This window comes from Trachypithecus francoisi, unplaced genomic scaffold (assembly GCF_009764315.1).
Source record: "Trachypithecus francoisi isolate TF-2019V2 unplaced genomic scaffold, Tfra_2.0 Lachesis_group5, whole genome shotgun sequence".
NCBI classification, from domain to species: domain Eukaryota; kingdom Metazoa; phylum Chordata; class Mammalia; order Primates; family Cercopithecidae; genus Trachypithecus; species Trachypithecus francoisi.
Genome location: NW_022681470.1, coordinates 45,235,240 through 45,256,559, shown reverse-complemented (window position 1 = coordinate 45,256,559; position 21,320 = coordinate 45,235,240).

The following is a 21,320-nucleotide window of genomic DNA, read 5'->3' as shown; positions in this document are numbered from 1 at the left end:
AGAAACAATCAAACTCTGGGTTGAGTTGTAAAAATAAAGGGGAGAGGTCAGAATGTTAAAAAGGATACAAATCATAAAGAGTCTTACAAAATGTAATGAAGGTTTTGGATTTTAACTGCAATAGGAAGTTGTTGGGGAGGTTTAAATATGATCAGTCTTTTGCAATAAATAATACTTTTAAGAAGCTTTCAAGTAAAATCTGAATACTACTCTTGTAAAAAGGCATATAGATAAATAAATAGATATTGGTTTGCTGAGTTTTGAGGCTCTTTGGTTACCTGCTTTCACATTTCTGACTGCCTCAGGCTCCTATTACGCAAAGTATTCTATAACTTATCAAAGATTTCAATGTTGAACTTAGGATGGTTCTTTCTCCTAAACTGACTGACTCTAAGATTTTGTGAAATTTAATTCTTGTTGCTTATGAATATTTTAAAATATAAAATTAATAATTCACACTTTTTTAAAGAGATGGGGTCTCTTTATGTTGTCCACGTTGAATTTGAGCTCTTGGGCTCAAGTGATCTACCAGCTTCAGCCTCCAGCATGTCTGGGAATATAGGTACACACCACTGTGCCTAGCATCCAAACTTATTTTAATCAGAAAACAAACCTTAATATCTATAAATTTTCATTTTTTTCATATGTAACCTATTAACATTAAGGAAAATTAAGTAGAATTGAATAACATCTCAATTTATTTTCAGCAAAATAATATAGATTACAAGGAGATAATGCAGCAATGTGTTACTCTAATCCATTTACACCTACCAATTGCAATGGACTGTCAAAGGAGAAGTTGTCACATAATCTTTTTAAATATAGATATGCATGAATGTCTCCTAAATTTTCCTTTATTTAGCTGAATTCATTTGCTAGCTTAATAAATTCTCACCATAGCGAAATTGATGTCATAACTATTTGATAAATTGGAGTTTCCACCTCTTCAACTTTTATCGAGTGGTCAATAATAAATGTCCATATCAATACTAAAATTATAGAATTTGTACATTTACATTAAAATAGTTAAAACCCACTAAATCTCTGTTTACCTGCAAACATTTGATAGTTTGTTGATAGTAGTTCAAATTTAGAGATAGAATGTTGTAAGTGCTGGTAAAGTTTCCAGTAGATAACTTTTTTTTTGTTTGTTTTTGTTTTTTTCAAGACGATCTCATTCTGTCACCCAGGCTGGAGTGCAGTAGTGTGATCTTGGATGCCTGCAACCTCTGCTTCCTGGGCTCAAACGATCCTCCCATCTCAGTATCTCAGTCTCCCAAATACCTGGGACTACAGGCCCATGGCACCATGCTCGGCTACTTTTGGTAGTGTTGTAGAGATGGGGTTTCGCCATGTAGCCGAGGCTGGTCTTGAATTCCTAGGCTCAAGTGATCCTCTCGCCTAGGCCTCCCAAAGTGCTGAAATTATAGCCATGAGTCACCATGACCAATGCTCGAGTAGATAATTTTTAAGACAGGAATAAAGCGTAAACAAATTCAATTTTTTTGAAAAATATTTAATCATAGCAACAATATATATTACATTCTAACACTATCCTCCTTTCTTACTTTAAAAACTGTTAGAGTATCCTCAGACTGCATTTGCAAGAGTACTTACATTGCATAACAAAAGTAACAAACACAGATTGTTTAATGTTTCTAGATAATTATCTTGCTCCTTTTGCTTCAATTTCTCACTCTTTCAAAAATTATTATTTTTAACACTCACTACAAATCTGGACTGAAAACTTTAGTGAAAACAAGAAGCTAAAATGGATAGCACTGAATGTAGTTTAAATTCTGTGGTTAATGAAACAAGAATTATGTTTCTCAAGAAATAAATATAAATGCAATAATGACATTTGCAAAAGCATAATAAATAGATCAAATCATTCAGTAAATATTAATTTGGGTTCACTGTGTGAGGTACTATGTTTATATATGAGATTTATAAAGTTAAATATAGAAGTGTGTTTTAATAAAATATACTTATCTATCTTGCTTTATTTCAGAATTTTTTAAAATTAAAATTACATTTATCAATTACAATTCTTCACAAAGTTATACTTTCAAATAATTTTCATAGAGAAATGCACATTAACCTCAAATTATCCTTACACCACACACGGTTAATAAAATGGTTAGACCATAGCCCCAAATCTTTATAGTACATTTTGTAATGAGAAACTCAGACATTTCATATGTTTTATAATCTTTTTATGTTTTGCAGGAAAAAAAAAACTATTTTTATTTGTTTTGTTTAGAAGGTCGTGATAGTGGTTATGGGCATACATTTGAATAAAAGAAATCAATAGAGTCCATTAATTTTTCTACATCTTTCCAATTTTGTGTATCTAAGCCTGCTTTTATGGAATATCTTTTTTCATACAGTAAGTTTGTAGGCTTTTTCACTAGAGTTAGAAAATATTTTCATTTTCAGTTGTATTCATAGATTTTAAATGCACAGCTCCCCAATTTGTATTATTCTCTAACATTCAATATTGATAAACCAAGATCTTATAGTTTTAAACCGTCACTTCTTAGACACTTGAACTAAAATCCTTCAAGTTATTCTGTATAAGCTTACATGGCACATGCACATATGGTCAAAATATACATGGACAAGTAAACAAAAACATCTATTGACTGTATTCACAAGTTATTAATCATATAATTGAACTAAAACATAAAATTCTTAAGAAATTTTCCAACTAACTGAACAAAAATTTGTGTTTTTATGGCCGTATTTTTTCTATTTTATATTTTTCTCAAATACTTTTTATCGTACAGATAAAAGTTTTCTTTTTAACTTATGGACTTTATTAACTTCTATAAAAAAGTAATCTATCAGGACCTCAGGAGACATAAACAGGTAGAATATTTTATTACAAAATGTTAACTATTTGCAAAGCAAAAAGGCCAAACATGAATGTGGAGGGATCCTGGAGTTAGTAATTGTAGAAAACAGCTGCCAATCCTAGCACAGAAAAATAAAGAGAATAAATTATTAAAATCATGCAATGTAAAAGAAGGTTCCTTCTGAAGCTGGAATCCAGACTGCTGAGAAGTTGTGGCTGGCACAGGTATCTCTGAAGAGCATGATGGGGCTGGTTCTGGAATGATAGACAAACTGCAAACTGGAACCAATTGTTGCTACTGTAATCAAGTGTTTCTGTCAGAATGAACAGCCACTGCTATGTTATGTTGACATTGACAGGAACTGGAAGCAAATGGAAAAGAGTGTGTTTATTGCTTTCTTTCTGGTATTCCATTGTCCCTTTAGAGCCCTCAACTGGTATCCCCTAACAGTAAGCCAGTATTACAAAAATAATATAAGAGGGTAAGTCTGGAATTGAGAGGCAGCAGTTGAATAAGCAGCAGAAATGAAAAACAAGTGCTAATTTATAATATATATGGGCTACTAGGAGTTCATAATAGAATAGGAGGTAAAATGAACAATGAAAAGTCAGTTGTATCGGGGTTAGAGTTTGAGTTCCCTGGAAAATTGAGATGGAGATGGACTCTAGTGTACAGACTATTAAGGGGTATCCTTGAGATAAAATCTTGTGCAAGATTGTAGGAGGAAGTAAGAGAGGCAGAGAGAAATCAGTTTGTGATACACCCTTAGGAACTCCATAGGAAGCTTTGGAACTAAAGTGGTCATTCAGTGTTACTCCAAGTAGGGCCATGGCAGCAATATCTTTAAACTCCCTTATCAGTCAGTAATGATGTGGTTTACTCTGGGAAAAGACGTGACTTTGAGCAATCTCTTCAACTCAGGCAATCTCTAAGGGGGCATATGATTTCTTTCTGTTGGCTGGCTTCCTATAACAATCCCAATCGTTGGGGTAACAGTTCTTAACTGACAAATCCAGGTGGCAAGTTACAGTGTGCACCAAAGTCAGAATAGCTATTGAAGTCATTTGTAGTAACTCCAACTATCCAAAAATTATGGCACAAAGATGGGAATGCGGTTAAAGTAATGGCTAAAATTAAAAACAGTGACAACACCATATTTTGGAAAGGATGCAGAGAAATTGAATCACTCATGCATTACTTGTGGCAATGTAAAATAGTATAGCCACACTAAAAAACGGTTTGGCAGGTTTAAAAATAAAACCAAACATACGATTTTCATAGTATCCAGAAAATTAAGTTTTAAACATTTATTCCAGACAAATGAAAACTTATGTTGAAATAAAATCTGTATATATTTCATCCTTTTCAGTACATCATGCAACAAACATGCACACTACCTTGTATTGGTGAATCCCACTGATTAAATTACATATTCAGTCAACAAGCACTTCCTGATCAGGGACTGCATGCAAGATATGGTGAATGTTGTGGAGAGGGCTGTAAAAAGATGAATAGGGCAAAGAAGAATCAGATTTCCAAGAGAAGTTCCTGGCCTCTATCAAGAACTAGGTGAATAAGCCTATCTTCGTAATGGGGTATACCAGGTATAGTGATCAAGTATATGTATATGTTCTGCATTGTTGCTTCATGTCTACCTGTCGAGCTAATGGCCTAATATCTAAGAACTAATATTTTTTTAAATTCCTTTTCTGATTCTTCCATCTTGCACTGATATCTCTCAGGTCCAGACATAAGCATTTTAATCTACATCATTTGGGACTATTCCAGTTTTTGGCTATTAAGCACAAATTAAACTGCTATAAGTTCTCATACAGATGAAATACTTTGTATGCTTAGTAAAGTAATAGAACTGAAATGAAGAGCAACAGTAACAAAAGTTTGATTGGAAATCATTGTGAGACTGAAAATCAATTCAAATGAATTCCAGTTCTCACTATCTTCAGCTAAACTATAGAAATGATCTCTAGACTGGTATTCCAGTTGATCACCTCCTCAGCTTCAAATCTATCTATTTTACCACCCACAGATTTAGTTTTCCAAAACACAGATTGGATAAAGTTATACTAGTGTTCAAAGAGTTTCAACAGCATAAAAAAATAAATAAAAAGAAAAGAAACAAAAACAAAAATAAACTCCAAACTTTTCATTAAAGTATTCAATACTTCGGCTAGTTTTGTATCAATTTGTTTTTCTAGCATGAATGCTTGTCAATATCTTTATGCTATAACACTCCCAATAGGTCAGAGTGCCAAGCTGTCTTCCAAAAAAATCCATGATTTTATTTTACCATTATGTCAGTTGAAATGCTCTTCCACATATGTGGTAATTGCATTCTTTAAAGTTGATCTCAAAAATAAACTTTCATTATCTTCCTTTCAAAATTTATTGGTTCTTTCCAAAGTTATTTCATTTATACATTTCTCTTAAATAGCAAGAAATATGGCTTTAAATGTTTCTACCTCCTACATTTGATTTTTCTTAATTCCTTGAGAGAGGAGATCAGGTCTCATTCATACAGTGTCTGAAAGGTTTACTTTTCAATGAATGGACCTGAATTCATTCATGCTTTCAGTTATTAGTATTGGGGAACTACCAATTGCTAGTCCTATGTCCACATACTAGAGAGCCAATAATGAATAAGGGATAAATCCCTGCTTTCATGCAACATTCATTCCAGTGGCAGAGACAAGCAGTAATAAATAAACACGCAGTCACCTGTCCAATACTGAAAGTGCTATGAAGAAATAGATAATACTGAATTGAATTTATAGATATCAGCAGTTAAAACATTTTTTATGGAAGTCAAATTGATATGTGAATATATCTGGGATTGTGTTTTAAATGTGCTTTTAGCATCTAGTAACAGTATAACTATCGCAAATTTTGTGACTGCTGACTGAGGATTTTGAAAGGGATATTTCAAATGGGTGAAAAACTGTCAGCAATCATACTGGTAAAACAACATAATGAAGCAGACATAAACCATCAGATTCTAATGCTCCTTTTCCCATTATTGGAATGCCTTTTTAATTTAGAATATAATATGGAAACACTGATCAAGTTACCTTTAGAATTTTTGCCTCATATTGCTATAATTACACTATGTTAGACTAAAAGCATTTTGAAAAAATAGTGTAGAGTGGCCTGACAATTTAAGAACTATGAAAAGAAACTTTTCAGGGTATCAAAAATTTTAAGAAAGAGGTTTCAGAGGCAGAGAAAGATGGTGGAACAGAAAGTTTCACTGATTGTAGCCCCTACAAGGACACCATATTAACAACTATCTACACAGAAAAAAAACACCTTTCATAAGAGCCAAAAATAAGGTGAGCACTCATAGTACTGGGTTTTAACTTCATATCACTGAAAGCGGCACCGAGGAGATAAGAAAATACAGTCTTTAATCACTGACGCCATCCCTCCACTACCCCTGACAGCAGAGGCATGGTGCGGAGAGCATCTCTGGGTGTTGGGGGAGGGAGAACACAGAAATTGTGAGGCATTGAAGTCAGTGCTATGCTGTTAGATTAGAAAGGAAAACCAGACCAAACTTAGCTAATGACCCCCCCAGAGAGGGAGCATTTAAACCAGCCCTAGCCAATCCCTGTGGACTGAACTTGAGTGCCCACAAACCTTGCCACCAACAGCCAAACTGCTCTTGGTCTCTAGTAAATTTGAAAGGCGCCTAGATCATAAGGACTGAAACTTTTAGGTGAGTCCTAGGGCTGAACTGGGTCCAGAGACAGTGGCCTGGGGGTTGGGGGAAGTGCCATACTGAGACGCCAGTTGAGGAAGCCAAGGGAGTGCTGGCATCACCCTTCACCTAATCTCAGGCTGCATAGCTAACAGCTACAAAAGAGATTCCTTCCTTCTACTTGAGGATAGGAGAGAGAAGAGTGGGGGGACTTTGTCTTGAAACTTGGATACAAGCTCAGCAATAACAGGACAGGGCATTGGTCATACTCATGAGGCTCCCGTTTCAGACCTTAGCTCCCAGATGACATTTCTAGACACATCCTGGGCCAGAAGGGAACCTGCTGCTTTGAAAAAAAGAATCCAGTCCTCTCAGCATTCATCACCTTCTAACTGAAGAGCTCTTGGGCCCTGGATAGCCATCAGAGATAACCAGGTACTACATTGAGGACCTTGGCGAGTCTTTGATACCTGCTGGCTTCAGATGAGACTCTGCACATTACCAGCTGTGGTGGCTATGGGATAAAACTCCTTTTGTTTGAGAAAAGCAGAGGGAGAAGTAAAGGGGACTTTGTCTTGCACCTTAGCTACCAACACCACCACAGTGGGGTAGAGCACCAAGTAGGCTTTTGGGGTGGCATTTCTATACCTGCTTTGGACATGAAGGGTGAGTCCCAAGCCAGGCAGCATCCACTACAAGCTGGCTTAACAGATTTTGGGCATTAAAAGAATGTCACTAGTAGTCTGGCAGTACTCCTTGTGGTCAGTGGTGGTGGTGGCTATGTGGTGAGCCTCCTCTGCCTTGGAGAGGAAACAGAAGAGAGGGAAGGTGCATTAGTCGGGGCTCTCTTAGAGGGACAGAATTAATAAGATATATATATAGAGAGAGAGAGAGAGAGAAAGTTAATTATATACACACACACATATATATGTGTGGGAAAAATAAGTAAGTACCACTTAAGGACAGACTAATATAATATATATATTATAGCTATATATTATATATGTGTGATTAGACTATAACTATATATACACACACACACACATATAGTGTGTAAGTTCATACATAAGATATATGTGAGTTAACAGACTTTGTTAACACAGGGTCCCATAATAGGGTAACTGCACGCTGGGGATAAAGGAGACCCAGTCCGAGTCTAAACACTGAAGACCTTGGAGTCCAGTGTTCGAGGGCAGGAAGCATCCAGCATAGCAGAAACATGTAGTAGGCTGAGAGGCTAGGCCTGATTTTCCTTTTCATGTATTTCTGCCTGCTTCATATTCACTGGCAGCTGATTAGATGGTGCCCACCCATATTAAGGGTGGGTCTGTCTTTCCCAGCCCACTGACTCAAATGTTAGTCTCCTTTGGCAACATCTTCACATAAACAGCAGGATCAATACTTTGTGTCCTTAAATCCAATCAAGTTGACACTCAGTATTAACCATCACAGAAGAATTGCATCTAGTGGTTTGAGTGCCTGCTCAGGCCAATACAATAGAATATCAGGTAGATTTCTAAAGGTTTTGACTCCAGTCTCTGACTTCCAGATGGCACTTCTGGACTCACACGGGGCTTAGGGAGCTTTGCTGACTTGAAGATAAAGACACAAGCCTGTCTGGTTTTGCCGCCTGCTGATAGTAGAACCCCAGAGCCTTGAGTAAATGTAGGAAGTAGCCGGGGAGTGGTTATAGCCTTGGGTGAAATGTGATACTGTGCTGGCTTCAGTTGTGACCAGCAGAGTCATAGTGGTGGTGGCCACAGGGGTGCTTTTCTCACTCCATCCCCAGATTTAGGTGGCTCAGAACAGAGATAGAAGCTACATGTTTGGAAGAAGGTAACGAAAGAGAAAAAGTCTCTGTCAGGTAATGCAGAGAATTCTCTCGTATCTTGTTCAAGACTATCAGGGTGGTACCTCTATGAATCCACACAAGCCATAGTGTTACTTGTCTTGGGTGACCCCTAAAGCACATATAGCTTAGATCTCGACACTCAAGTCTTTTCAGATGTCTGGAAAGCCTTTGCAAGAAAGAGCGACAAATAATCCCAGACAGTGGAGACTACAATAAAGACCTAACTTTTCAATGCCCAGACACTAAGAACATCTATTAGCATTAACACCATCTAGGAAAACATGACCTCACCAAACGAACTAAATAAGGTACCAGGGACCAATCATGGAGAAACAGAAATATGTGATCTTTCAGACAGAGCATTAAAACAGCTATGTCAGCCAGGCACAGTGACTCACATCTGTAAGCTCAGCACTTTGGGAGGCCAAGGTGGCTGGATCACCTGAGGTCAGGAGTTCGAGACCAGGCTGGCCAACATGGCAAAATCCCATCTCTACTAAAAATACAAAAATTAACTGGACATGGTGGCGGGTACCTGTAATCCTAGCTACTTAGGAGGCTGAGGCAGGGGAATTGCTTGAACCCGGGAGATGGAGGTTGAAGTGAGCCAAGATCACGCCATAGCACATCAGCCTCGGTGACAAGAACAAAATTCTGTCTCAAAAACAAACAAATAAACAGTAACAACAAAAAAATGGCTGTGTTGAGGAAACTCAAAGAAATTTAAGATAACACAGAGAAGAAATTCAGAATTGTATCAGATGAATTTAACAAAGATTGAAATGATTTTTAAAAATCAAGCAGAAATTCTGGAGCTGAAAAATGCAATAGGAATACTGAAGAATGCATTGGAATTCTTTAATATTATAATCGATCAATCAGAAGAAAGAATTAGTGTGCTTAAAAACAGCCTATTTGAAAATATACACTCAGAGGAGATGAAAGAATAAAAAACACTGAAGCATCCCCACAGAATCTAGAAAATAGCCTCAAAACGGCAAATCTAAGACTGATTTGCCATACAGAGGAGGTAGAGAAAGAGATGAGGGTAAAAAGTTTATTCAAAGGGATAACAACAGAACTTCATAGCCTAGAGAAAGATACCAATATCAAGGTACAAGAAAATTATAGAGCACTAAGCAGATTTAAACAAAAGAAGACAACTTCAAGACATTTAATAAGTAAACTCCCAAAGGTCAATGATAAAGAAAGGGTCCTAATAGCAGCAAGAGAAAAGAAACAAATAACATTCAATGAAGCTCCAATACATCTCCAATACAGCAGATTTTTCAATGAAAACTTACAGTCCAGGAGATAGTGCCATGACATATTTAAAGTGCTGAAGAAACACACACACACACACACACATACACACATACACACACACACACACATTTAACCTAGAACAATATACCAGGGACGATATACTTCAAACATGAAAAAGAAATAAAGACTTTTCCAGACAAATAGAAGCTAAGGGATTTTATCAATACCAGACCCAACTTATATGAAATATTAAAGGGTGTACTTCAATCAGAAATAATAGGATATTAATGAGCAATAAATAGTAATCTGAAAGTATGAAACTTACTGGTAATAGTAAGTACACAGAAGATTATAACATTGTAACTGCGATGGGCAAATTACTCTTATCCTAAGTAGAAAGACTAAACAATGAACCAGTAAAAAATAATAATTACAAAAACTTTTCAAGACATAGTACAATAAAAGATAAGTAGAAGCAACAAAAATTCAAAACTGGGGGTAAACAGTTAAGGCAAGTTTTTATTAGTTTTTTTTGAACGTATGTTCATTAATACAAATAGTATGATAGTTAATACTGAGTGTCAACTTGACTGGATTAAAAGACATAAAGTATTGAATCTGGGTGTGTCTGTGGGGTGTTGCCAAAAGAGATTAACATTTGAGTCAGTGGTCTGGAAAAGGAAGACCCACCCTTAATCTGAGTGAGCACCAGTAAATCAGCTGCCAGCAAATATAAAGCAGGCAGAAAAACATGAAAAGACTAGACTGGCCTAGCCTACCAGCCTACATCTTTCCGTGGTGCAGGATGGTTCCTGCCCTCAAACATTGGACTGCAAGTTCTTCAGCTTTTGGATTCCATCTGGCTCTCCTTGCTCCTCAGCTTGCAGACAGTCTATTGTGGGACCTTGTGATCATGTGAGTTAATACATAATAAACCCTCCTTCATATGTATATATCTGTCCTATTAGTTCTGTTCCTGTAGAGAACCCTGACTAATCAGATTCTGTTACCGGGAGTGGTTCTAGAGGAACAGAATATTAAGGATAATGTTCTTTTGTTGGTGTGAGGGCTTCTGAAGTTGGCTGCTTAATATGATTAGACCCCAAAATGCTAAGGACTCTGCTTCTAATAGTATGAAGCACACCGATAGACTGTGGTGTGAACTGTTTAGAGAGTTATGCAAAATAAATGCATTTGACACTCATGATTCACTCCTTGTGAGAGACAAGGAGTTTTGTGACTCTGCATAATACTTTTGACCATATGTGGAGAACCAAGGAACGTAATGAAGCTGGTTGCTTGCTCCTAAGTTCAATGGACAAAGTGATGGAAAAAAACAAAACAAAACAAAACTGAAAACTGATGCACTCAGAGATTCTAACTCCTGACTTCAGAAGCAGATACTGAACCTCAAATCTGCTAAGATTGCCCTGTGTGAGAGTCTTATCTTCTTTAGAGAAAGAGCCAAAATTGTGGAAAACAGACACAAGCTCTTATTATGCTAACCTACAATAAAAGATGCATGCATGGTCTCATGAGGTGGCTGCTGTTAAAGTGAGGGCATTGATTGAAAAAGAATGGGACCCTCCAACTTGCAATGGGGACGTGTGGGAGGACCCAGGTGAAGCTGGGGACACTGAGTTTGTAAAAATCTGATGAAACTTTTTTGCCACAAGGAACAGCTTCCCCATCCCCATTAGTGGCAACATCCCCTCCCTGACCCATGCTACCATCAGCCTTTCCACCTTTGCCTAAGGAGACAAATCCTGTACTGCTTGAGGCAACAGTAATGGCATGGCCTCACCAAGGCAGCTGCTAGGCAAGATAATGTTGATTCCATTCAAGAGCCACCCCAACACCCCTGTTTGCTTCTAGACTTATAACTAGACTAATGTCCCAGCAGATCCCTAGAGGTGATGCTCAACATGTGACACATGAGGAAGTGTGCTATATTCAAAAAGAATTGCTTGAGTTTTCTAATTTATATAAGCAGAAATCTGAAGAATAGGCATGGGAATGGATATTAAGGTCATGGGATAAGTGTAGAGGGAACAAACAGTTGTATCAGGCTGAATGTATTGATTTGCACCCACTAAATAGGGACTTTGCATTTAATATTGCAGCTAGGGGAGTTAAAAAAAGTTCTAATAGTGTATTTGCTTGGTTAGCTGAAATACAGATTAAAAGATGGCCTACTGTAAGCGAGCTGAAAATGCCTGATTTCCCTGGTTTAATGCAGAGGAAGGGATTCAAAGGCTTAGGGAGATTGGGAGGGTGGAGTGGATTAGTCACTTTAGACTTACTCCTCACAGCTAAGAGGGCCCAGAAGATATACCCTTGGCCAATGCCTTGTGAAATAGCTTTGTGAGGGCAGCACCTGCATCTTTGAAGAGCCCTGTAATTGCTCTTCTCTGTATGTCAGAACTAATTGTCTGAACTACAGTCACTTAAATGCAAAATTTAAATACAATGGATGAATAATTGGATCTCAAGGTGGCAGGGACCAAGTGGTAGCACTCGACTATCAAAAGCAAGGGGGCATAGGTGCAATAATTGACAAAGCAGCAAACAGAATATCCTGACTCATGTAGAGCTCTGTCATTGGCTAATTTATCACTGTGTGTCTAGAAGCAAAATTGATAAGAAGCCTACTGTATTCCTACTTAATTTATATATAAGCAGAAAACATCTAGGTAGAATGGATAAAAGACTATTGAATAGTAAAATCATAATGGCCCCTCAATCAGTTTCCAGACTTGAGCCAGTTTACAGACCCAGAACCCCTTGAATGAAGGGGAGTCTGGGTCCCCTCGAGGAAGGACCCCTGTACACTACTAACAATTTATGTTGTTAACGTTTCTTCAATATTTCCCCAAGGAGACCTTTGGCCTTTTATCAGGGTAACTATGCATTGGGAAAATGGAAATCATTAGACATGTTGGGGACTATTGAACACTGGTTCTGAGCTGAAATTGATTCCAGAAGACCCAATATGTCATTGTGTTCCTCCAGTTAAAGTAGGGGTTGTGCAGATCAGATAATTAATGGAGTTTTAGTTCAAATCTGGCTTTCAGTGGGTCAGACTGTAATCCCAGCACTTTGGGAGGCCGAGATGGGCGGATCACGAGGTCAGGAGATTGAGACCATCCTGGCTAATATGGTGAAACCTCGTCTCTACTAAAAAATACAAAAAACTAGCCGGGCGAGGTGGCGGGTGCCTGTAGTCCCAGCTACTTGGGAGGCTGAGGCAGGAGAATGGCGTAAACCCGGGAGGCGGAGCTTACAGTGAGCTGCTGAGATCCGGCCACTGCACTCCACCCTGGGCGACAGAGCGAGACTCCATCTCAAAAAAAAAAAAAAAAAAAATTGAAAAGGACACAAAAAATAGAAAAATATTCTCTTTGCATGGATTGGAAGAATCAATATTTTTAAAATCCCCATACCACCCAATCTGCAGATTCAATGTAATCCCTATCAGAATATCAATGACATTCTTCAAAGACATAGAAAAAAATAAACCCAAAATTTATATGGAAACACACAAAAAACAAGAATACTTGTTCTCAACTATCCTAAACCGAAAGAACAAAAGAATAGCTATCCAGAGCTATCCTAATAATAATAATGATAAAAACTGAAGAAATCACATTACTGACTTCAAATCATACTAGAGTGATAGTAACTAAAACAGTATTATACTTCATAAAAACAGACACAAAAGCCAATGGAACAGAATAGAGAATCCAGAAAAACTCCACACAACTACACTGAACTCATTTTCAATAAAGATGTTAAGAATACGCACTAAGGAAAAGGCAGTCTTTTTAATAACTGGTTCTGGGAAAACTGGATATCCATATGCAGAAGAAAAGAACTGATCCCTATTTGACATATACAAAAATCAAATCAAAATGGATTAAAGACTGAAATCTAAGACCTCAAAACATGAAACTACACAAATAAAACAGTGGAGAAGAGGCCGGGTGCGGTGGCTCACACCTGTAATCCCAGCACTTTGGGAGGCCAAGGCGGGCAGATCTTGAGGTCAGGAGATTGAGACCATCCTGGCTAACACGGTGAAAGCCCATCTCTACCAAAAATACAAAAAATTAGCCAGGCGCGGTGGCAGGTGCCTGTAGTCCCAGCTACTTGGGAGGCTGAGGCAGGATAATGGAGTGAACCCGGGAGGCAGAGCTTGCAGCGAGCGAGATCACCATTGCACTCCAGCCTGGGCGACAGAGAGAGACTCTGTCTCACAAAAAAAAAAAAAAAAAAAAAAAAAAAGAAAACACTTGGGAAAACCTCCAGGACACTGGTGGACTGGCGGTCTGGCCAAAAATTTTTGAGCAATATGCCACAAGCACAGGCAACCAAAGCAGAAATGAATAACTGAAATCACATTAGGTTTAAAAGCTTCTGCACAGCCAAGGCACAATCAAAGTGAAGTGACAACTCACACAATGGGAGAAAATATTTCCAAATTATCTGTCTCATAAGGGATTAACAACCAGAATATATAAGGAGCTCAAACAACTCTACAAGAAAAAAAAATCTAATAATCTGATCCAAAGATGGGCAAAAAAGTTAAGTAGATATTTCTCTATAGCAAACAGGCATATGAAAAGGTGCTCAACATCATTGATCATCAGAAGAATGCATATCAAAGCTACAAAGGGACAGCATCTCACCCCAGTTAAAATGGCTGATATACAAAAGACAGGTAATAACAAATGCTGTGAGGATGTGAATAAAAGGAAACCCTAGTACATTGTTGGTAGAAATGTAAATTAATATAAACACTATGGAAAGCAGTGTGTAGCTTTCTAAAAAACAAAACAAAACAAAAAACAACAACAACAAAAAACTAAAAATAAAGCTACTGTATGATCCAGCAATCCCACACCAAAGTATACACTCCAAAGATTGAAATCAGTATATCCAGGAGGTGTCTGTACTTCCATGTTTATTGCAGCACTGTTCACAATGGCCAAGCTTTGCAAGCAACCTAGGGTCCACCAATAAACAAATAGATACAGAAAATGTGACACATATACATGGTGTTAGCCTGTTCTCACACTGCTAATAAAGACATACCCAAGACTGGGTAATTATAAAAGAAAGACCTTTAATTGACTAACAGTTCCACATGGCTGGGGAGACCACACAATCATGGCAGAAGGCAAGGAGGAGCAAGTCACATCTTACTTAGTGGCAGGGAAGAAATAACTTGTGCAGGGGAACTCATCTTTATAAAAACATCAGATCTCGTGAGATTTATTCACTATCATGATAACAGCACAGGAAAGAGCCAATCCCATGATTCAGTTATCTCCCAATGGGTCCCTCCTACAACACTTGGGAATTGTGGGAGCTGAAATTCAAAATGAGATTTGGGTGGAGACACAACCAAGCCATATCAACACAATAGAGTACAATTCAGCCACAGAAAGGAATAAGATACAGTCACTTGCTAAACCATGGATTAAACTGGAGATCGTTATGTTAAGTGAAACAAATCTGGCACAGAAAGACAAACATTGCCTTTTCTCACTTATTTGTGGGATATAAAAATCACAACAATTTAACTGAGGGACATAGAGAGTAGAAAGGTGGTTACCGGCAGCTGGGAAGGGTAATGGGGTGGTGGTGGGGGAAGGTGGGGATGGTTAATGGGTACAAAAAGAACATAGGAAGAATCAATAAGATCTACCATTTGATAGCACATCAGGGTGACTGTAGTCAATAATAACTGCATATTTTAAAATAAAGAGTGTAATTTGATTGGTTGGAACTCAATGGATGAATGCATGTGAAATTCATCAAAGGACAGAGGTCAGAGAATCAAAATTGGCCATTTTTCTTATTGATCCATCTGTGACAATTTTAAATCGCTAACAATAACTTTGTGAAGAGATTCATATAAGGGACAGTTTACCAAAGTCAGTCCAAGTAGTATAATCAGACTCTGACCATATTCTTTAGAGCATTCATGTGAGATAAAATTTGTGTAACCTTGATATTTTATCTGTTGAAAGGTAATAAAATCACAAATTAAAAAAATTATAGTGAAGATAAATCTATTTGAATAACTTAATTATAATTATACATTTTTAAACACCCTCATGGGAATGTTTTACTTTTAACAGAAGGTGAACTTCTGATACAGACTGAAAGTGTTTTTGTAGTGTAGGTATAAGAAGATATAAGGTCGGGAGGCTGAGGCAGGAGAATGGCGGAAACCCGGGAGGCGGAGCTTGCAGTGAGCTGAGATCCGGCCACTGCACTCCAGTCCGGGGGACAGAGCGAGACTCCGCCTCAAAAAAAAAAAAAAAAAAAAAAAAAAAAAGAAGATATAAGGTAATCAGGGTCTTACTCGGCAATGGTTTCAGAGACAGATTGGAAGCACAATTATGCGAAGCAAAGCCTCAAATACTTAACTCAGATAACTTAAAAGGGAATAGAGGTAGGAAAGAGTTAAAGTTTATGATGAGAATTGTGAATATGGGTAGATTAAATTGGAAGTTATAAATTAAGATTTTGTTGGGAGCCCAGAAGACCAAGTATCTATCACCTCTCTATTTAATTTGTTTATGTATATAACACTACTAATATGGCATTCTTCTGTGATTCAAATTTGATAAACTATTTCAGCTTTTTCTTTTCATCTACAGCCATGGAAATGTAATTTGAATGGCAAAGAAATCATTCATTTAAAGACGGTTGTACAAAAGTTATACAAACTGTAAACAAGAAACGTATCTTTGAAAATCAGGCCTTGTAATTGTTCAAATTAAGTCACACAACTTCAACTTACTTTTCTGTTATCTATTTTCTATTCATTCATTAAGCTCTACATAGTCTACAAACTTAATATAATAGGAATGTTTAACACAAAAAATTTTATTTTTAGCCTAAACATTGGTGCCAGATAACAAAATTTACATGAAGTGTTCCACACAGTGTTAAAATTACGTTTAAAAATAGCTAGTATTCAATTGATACTAAATGTGAATAAGGCTTTAGGCATTACATAAATTGTTTTATTTATTTATTTATTTATTAGAGACAGAGTCTTGCTCTATTGCCTAGGCTGGAGTACAGTGGCTCAATCTCGGCTCACTGCAACCTCCGCCTCCCTGGTTCAAGCAATCCTCCTGCCTCAGAGCCCTGAAGAGCTGGGATTACAGGCGTGTGCCACCAAGCTTGGCTAATTTTTGTATTTTTAGTAGAGACAGAGTTTCACCATGTTGGTCAGGCTGGTCTCGAACTCCTGACCTCAGGTGATCCACCCACCTCGGCCTCCCAAAGTACTGGGATTACAGGCATGAGCCACCACCTATGGCACATAATTTGTTTTATAATAATATTAACAAGTTAGTTAAAAATATTATATTTTATGCTGTCAAGTTCAGTAGTTTTTATACTAAATAGAATTAAAAATTCCAATCATTAAAATGAGATGATGGGATGACTTAAAGTTACCAATATTAACTGTTAACAAAGAGAAAGGAGAGAGAAAATTCCATGAGAATGTAATAATATTCATCTAGGAACAGAGAAAGCTTGCTTCCACTGAAAAAATTTTAATAAAAATACAGGATAAAACAAAATATCTTAAAATATTCAGTATTTTGATTTAAACTAATTACTAAAAATTGGCATGAGGTAAAATAATTTTTGAACCGAAATAATTTTGGAGCTTTACTGTTTCAAAATTTAATCTGCTACTGAAAACACTGTGTAGCACAGAAACAAAATGACTTATCCAAGATGATATCTGATTTAGACTTAGACCTAACAATAGAACCAAATACCACTGATTGCAGAGTCCCATTTCAATTCTTGGCCTCTAGCTTTTTTTAGGCATTGGAATTTTTTTTTTTTTTTTTAATTATACTTTAAGTTCTAGGTTACATGTGCACAACATGCAGGTTTGTTATATATGTATACATGTGCCATGTTGGTGTGCTGCACCCATTAATTCGTCATTTACATTAGATATATCTCCTAAAGCTATTCCTGTCCGCTCCCCCCACCCCAGGATAGGCCCCGGTGTGTGGTGCTCCCCTTTCTGTGTCCAAGTGTTCTCCTTCTTCAATTCCCAGTTATGAGTGAGAACATGTGATGTTTGGTTCTCTGTTCTTGTGATAGTTTGCTCAGAATGATGGTTTCCAGTTGCATCCATGTCCCTACAAAGGACATGAACTCATCCTTTTTTATGGCTGCATAGTGTTCCATGGTGTATATGTGCCACATTTTCTTCTTCTTCTTTTTTTTTTTTTTTTTTTTGAGACGGAGTCTCGCTTTGTCGCCCGGACTGGAGTGCAGTGGCCGGATCTCAGCTTACTGCAAGCTCCGCCTCCCATTCTCCTGCCTCAGCCTCCGGAGTAGCTGGGACTACAGGCGCCCGCCACCTCGCCCGGCTAGTTTTTTGTGTTTTTTAGTAGAGACGGGGTTTCACTGTGTTAGCTAGGATGGTCTCGATCTCCTGACCTCGTGATCCGCCCGTCTCGGCCTCCCAAAGTGCTGGGATTACAAGCTTGAGCCACTGCACCTGGCCAATGCCACATTTTCTTAATCCAGTCTATCATTGATAGACATTTGGGTTGGTTCCAAGTCTTTGCTATTGTGAATAGTGCTGCAATAAACATACGTGTGCATGTGTCTTTATAGCAGCATGATTTATAATCTTTTGGGTATATACCCAGTAATGGGATGGCTGGGTCAAATGGTATTTCTAGTTCTAGATCCCTGAGGAATTGCCACACTGTATTCCACAATGGTTGAACTAGTTTATAGTCCCACCAACAGAGTAAAAGTGTTCCTATTTCTCTACATCCTCTCCAGCATCTGTTGTTTCCTGACTTTTTAATGATCGCCATTCTAACTGGTGTGAGATGGTATCTCACTGTGGTTTTGATTTGCATTTCTCTGGTGGCCAGTGATGATGAGCATTTTTTCCTGTGTCTGTTGGCTGCATAAACATCTTCTTTTGAGAAGTTTCTGTTCATATCCTTTACCCACTTTTTGATGGGGTTGTTTTTTTCATGTAAATTTGTTTGAGTTATTTGTAGGTTCTGGATATTAGCACCTTTGCCCGATGAATAGATTGCAAATTTTTTCTCTCACTCTGTAGGTTGCCTGTTCACTCTGATGGTAGTTTCTTTTGTTGTGCAGAAGCTCTTTAGTTTAATTAGATCCCATTTGTCAATTTTGGCTTTTGTTGCTGTTGCTTTTGGTGTTTTAGACATGAAGTCCTTGCCCATGCCTATGTCCTGAACAGTATTGCCTAGATTTTCTCCTAGGGTTTTTATGGTTTTAGGTCTAACATTTAAGTCTCTAATCCATCTTGAATTAATTTTTGTATAAAGTGTAAGGAAGCGATCCAGTTTCAGCTTTCTACTTTTGGCTAGCCAATTTTCCCAGCACCATTTATTAAATAGGGAATCCTTTCCCCATTTCCTGTTTTTGTCAGGTTTGTCAAATATCAGATGGTTGTAGATGTGTGGTATTATTTCTGGGGGTTCTGTTCTATTTCATTGGGCTATATCTCTGTTTTGGTACCAGTATCATGCTGTTTTGATTACTGTAGCCTTGTAGTATAGTTTGAAGTCAGGTAGCGTGATGACTCCAGCTTTGTTCTTTGGGCTTAGGATTATCTTGGCAATGTGGGCTCTTTTTTGATTCCATGTGAACTTTAGTTTTTTCCAATTCTTTGAAGAAAGTCATTGGTAGCTTATTGGGGATGGCATTGAATCTATAAATTACCTTGGGCAGTATGGCCATTTTCACAGTATTGATTCTTCCTATCCACGAGTATGGAATGTTCTTCCATTTGTTTGTGTTCTCTTTTATTGCATTGAGCAGCGGTTTGTAGTTTTCTTTGAAGAGGTCTTTCACATCCCTTGTAAGTTGGATTCCCAGGTATTTTATTCTATTTGAAGCAATTGTGAATGGGAGTTCATTCATGGCATCAGAATTTAACAAATGTGTCATACTATTCATTTTGTGGGTAGTTCTAAAGATTAAGTTAAGAAAAGCAAAAAATAAAGCAAAAAAAATGGAATTGGGTTTGGCAAAATAAAAAACTACTTTATTTCAGTATTCAATAAAGATTTTTTTTTTTTTCCTAAACCACCAAGAAAGTTTTAACAACTCATGAAAAGTCTAAAGTTTGAGGGGAAAACTGACAAAATTCTCAAATTCAATTGTGAGCCTCGGAATAACCAAAAATTCACTGTACCATGTGTCAATCCAGTAGAATGAACCTGAAAGACTGCTGAAGCAGAGGCATAATTTAGTTAAAATAAAGGGTAGTGGGGGTGGCATAAGAAAACATAAACTTTCCTCTATATTTTGTTAACATAATCCCAAGTCTACTTTTCATCCATGCAAAGGCAACCTCCTGAATCAAAGGAATGTCTCACAAAAGTGGTACTTTTTGTACCAGCTTCTACAATTCTTAGTTTCCTAATCCCTTATTATCTTACACATCTTCTATAGCAAGTTTTCTAATTTTTCAATATTTCTGTTAATATGAAAATCCAGGCAATAATTAATTTAAAGGTACTCTAAAAATATCTCAATATTTTAACTATGTGGGAATTTAAGACCATGTATGAAGAAGATATATAGAAAAATAGCATATTTTTATCATTTGACTTGCAAATTCATCAAGAGCAATGGATTTTACCATCTCCAAGCAAAATTTATAAATATTTACCTAACTTTTTTTATTTAAGCTATTTGTATAGAATGAAAGCATTTAATAACATCCTGTGAAAAATTCAAATGTTGGGTAATTCTAAATTCATCTGGAAATATATTCCAAAAGTGTTATAAGATTTAAAGATTCTTTTAATGGCAGGATACAGCACAATGATACTGGAAAAGATGAAAAGCAGAACTCTCTTTCTTACAGAGAGGATTAAGAGAAAACTGTCAGATAGAGTCAAATGTGGGTTCCACCGCAAAAACGGGGTGATAACAAACAGTAGCCATACAGGCAGCTTATTTATGGCAAATGAGGTGGGGCTAGTTAGGTTTTGTAGGCTATCTGGCGATTGACTAATGTGAGTAATTTCTCAGCCTCCAGGAATCAATGCTATTCCTAGTTGTTTGGTACCTGGTTGGGGTAATTTGGATGTGTGTACAGTGGACCTAGAGTGTGAAAGCTGCTTAAAAAGGGAAAGCAGTTGGGGTTGAGTGTATTCAACTCCTGAAAAAGTGAAACTGGCCAACTCCCACCAAGGAACTGGCTTAAGACCACATTTTTTTTTTCTCATCTTGTACCAAATAATTTGTTAATAAAATAATAAATATTAAATGAATATTGAGAAAAAAACAGATTAAAATAAAAAGTGATTTGAATTGAAAGTGATTCAAAGGCAAGTAGAATAAAATATAAAAATATGAAAAGAAAATGTATGTTTTGATGTGAATATAGATATCTCTTTTCAAGTAATACACATACAATCATTCATGGCAAGTAATAAGAATTCAGAATTTTTTCAGATATTGTATTCTCACTTTATAAAACACTGTGAAACTAAAATCTAGATAATATTAAATCTGACTTCAGCAAAGTCAAAATATACCATGTATAGTCAAACCTGAACATTTATTATTT